Source organism: Lactuca serriola, chromosome 9 (genome assembly GCF_051521515.1).
Source record: "Lactuca serriola cultivar US96UC23 chromosome 9, Lser_US96UC23_V15, whole genome shotgun sequence".
NCBI classification, from domain to species: Eukaryota; Viridiplantae; Streptophyta; class Magnoliopsida; order Asterales; family Asteraceae; genus Lactuca; species Lactuca serriola.
In genome coordinates, this window is record NC_136416.1 from 34,239,310 (window position 1) to 34,242,634 (window position 3,325).

Consider the following 3,325-nt stretch of genomic DNA (forward strand, 5'->3'; position numbering starts at 1 on the left):
ATCTTTTCTGGCGTTTCTCCCAACACAGCTTTTGAAGTTTGCTCACTTAGAATCACTGTAGACTGCTTCTTTAATTGCCTTCGCGTATCTATCAAGTCTTGCAGTAATTTCTAGTTCTCGGGAGCTTTGGATAAGGACTCAACGAAGGGAGTATTAATTGGAATCCCTTTCACATGCTTCACAAACTCTAAATGTTCCTTCTCCAGTTGACTAAGTGCTGCACGGGTAGGAAATGGCATAGGTGGATGATAATCTGGAATAGGCTCAAAAGGTTTTTGCTCAGACTTGCGCCACGTCGTGGCCAGAGGAGTGCCACGTCGTGGCGAGCCTGGTTCATCATTTTCTCCATTTTCGATCCTTGATTTCTTGGGCTGCTGCGGTTCTTCTTCCAACGCCTCCAGGAACTCAGATATTGTATCTTCTTCAGTATCGATGACCATCACGTGAGATTGGGCTTTTACTTCGGGATTCTTCAGGGACAATTTTTCATGAACTAAAGTGGCTAGTTGACCAAATTGTACTTCAAGGTTATGGATGGAGGCTTGCTGGTTCTTTATCAATGTTTGTTGTTCCATGATAGCGGAATCCGTGGCATCGTGTCTCTTTTCCGAAGCCTCCATAAACTTCATCAAAATGGTCTCTAGGTCGGGTTTCTTCTCGATTGGTGGCTGCTCCTTTTGGTAAAAGCCTCGACCTGTCTGCCTATACTTCTCTTCTTTTTGCTTCTTATACTCTTCATATGGCAGCCACAAATTCTTCGGTTTCCTCCAGTCGTCATCAAACTTATCCCCACTAGAGTAGCACACTTGAGCTTTTCTGTTCCCAAATTCATCCACATTGCAGTCCTTGGTCAAGTGTGGACCACTGCATCGCTCGCACCCCACTCTTATGGCATGTATTGACTGGTCCATTTGTGTTATCCGGCGATCCATGTTATTTAGCATGGCCATGACAGCTGCAATTTCTTCCGTTTGGGCCCCTCCACCGCCTTTGCTTCCGTCTTGCCTCGGGTTATGGTATTTGTGGGAGTGTTTCGTGAATTCTTCAATTAGCTCCTTGACCTCCCTTGGATTTTTCTTTGTCAACGATCCTTGAGAATCAAGGAGTTGTCTTGTCATCACATTGACCCCATCATAAAAGATTGACATCTCTTGCTGCACATTTAGGTCATGTTGAGGGCAATTTCTGAGTAAGCCCTTGTACCGCTCCCATGCTTCGTATAGTGACTCCCCCGGTTGTTACTCAAAGTTGGCTATCGCCTTCTTGAGTTTGGCTATCTTGGATGGTGGGCAGAACTGGTCCAGGAATTGCTCACGCATTTGAGCCCAAGTGGTGATTGTGCCCGGTGGGAGTGCTTTTAACCACTCCTTAGCAGCTCCTTTGAAAGTGATGGGAAGCATCCTAAGCAAGACTATATTTCTGGTGACATTTGGGACATTGAAGTAATCCGCAATGTCGTTGACTTCGTCTAGATGCTTAAAAGCATCCTCATGATCCTTCCCGAAAAATGGGATGTCCTTCAGCGCTGTCAATATGTGTCCCTTCAGCTCGAATGTGGCAGTGGCAGGAATTGCGGGTTGGACTAAACCAGGACCCATATCTTCTCGGATCCGCTTCTTGTATGCTCCCATGGACATTTCTTCAATTGCCGCCATCTCGTTCCTTGGCTCGTTCTCGGGTTCACTTGTGTGTTCTTCAAATTCTTGCTCGGTATCGTATTCGGACTCGGTTTGCACGGGTGTATGATCCAAATGCTCAAGATTGCTCTTGTGCTTCGCTGATGAACTTGACTCTCCTGTCTTCCTTCCCGATTTCCTAGAAAAAGCTGACTTCAATTCTTGCAAGGGCGTCTTTTTCTTGTGGGGTGCAGACTCGGGGTCTTCCAGTGGTGGCACCAAGTGTGTGTTTGAGCTTCTGGTCATGAACTCCTGCAACTTGCTAAACTAAGACGTAAAACTGAACTAAAATAAGAAAAACTAAATACAAATTAAAATTTTAAAAAAAATTCGTCTGTCCACGTCGTGGCAGGTATGTGGCCACGTCGTGGACTCTGTGATTAACAAATTTTTTATTTTATTTTTTATTTTATTTTTATTTTGCTGAAAAATTAACTTTTTGTGGCTTTGATTCCACAAGAAGGATCGATTAATTTAATGCAAATACGGTTTAACCTAAAATTAACTTTTTGTGGCTTTGATTCCACAACTTTTGAGAGTGTTCGGCACACAACGTCGTGGACTCTGGTGAGCATATACGGTTTTCAACCCACAATAAATAATTATATTTAATTTCACCAACCATCAATAATCCGATTACCCATTCCCGTTATCCTCACTTTATGTCCCTAAAACAACATCTATCTCAACCTAATCTAGGATTTTCATCGGGACGGACATTACTGCTAAGGGGTTTCCTTAACAATAGATATCCTAAAGGCAACCATGAGGGGGATAGAGTACACCGGTGAACACATCGTTCACAACACCTATATATTATGAACCTGCTAGCGTTCCACAGGACTGTCTAGAAAGAGTCTGTGGTTGTTATCCATACTCCGCTGAATAACTAGATCAACAACAACAACATCGAGGCCTCTCATCTGTTTATCACACATCAACTATCTACCCATGTTCTACCCAACATATTAGTAGATAAATATATATATATATATATATATATATATATATATATATATATATATATTTATACATAGTTTAAAACCCGTATAGCATTCTCATTCAATACATATTCCACATAACAGATGAGGCAAACCCACATAACACGTATTTCATAGAGAATAAATCAGATCTATACGATAGAAGAAAGTGAATATACATTCACACACATAACAACAAAATTATACACATAACACGTATTTCGTATAAAATACTTCATAATTATGCGTTAGAAGAAAGTAACTACACACTCACTTGATCAGAAGATGATCAGACAACACTACGACTTGTAGAAGTAGTATCCTTCGGTAGATCTGGAAGATCTTCACAAAAATTGGCTTCTCGCGGGCAGAGCTTCAGCTCGGGAATCTTACTTCTTGGGATCTTCGGGACTCCGGAACTTGCTTCGGGGCTCGGGATTGATACCGGGGCTTCAGGGTAGTTCTTTCACGTAAATCGAGGTAAAACGGGAGAGAGATGAGAGAATGTAGCAACCCTAAACGGTTGGCCCTTCAAATCTATTTATAGGGAAAAATTGGCCCTTTCCAGGTCGTGGAACCTTTTTCCACGTCGTGGGCTTGGTCGTCATTGCATGTGTCATCGCAAGTTGCATCTGGGGGACTCCCGGAGGTGTCAGAAGACTCGCCACA

General features: G+C 42.7%; 1 non-coding gene across 1 annotated transcript; it reads left to right on the forward strand.

Annotated features, from left to right (window-relative positions):
• Positions 1 to 1,164: 1,164 nt before the first annotated feature.
• On the forward strand, positions 1,165 to 1,271 carry LOC145077467 (small nucleolar RNA R71). Its single transcript, XR_013693209.1, has one exon. It is a non-coding gene; the product is annotated as a small nucleolar RNA R71 (small nucleolar RNA).
• Positions 1,272 to 3,325: the final 2,054 nt, after the last annotated feature.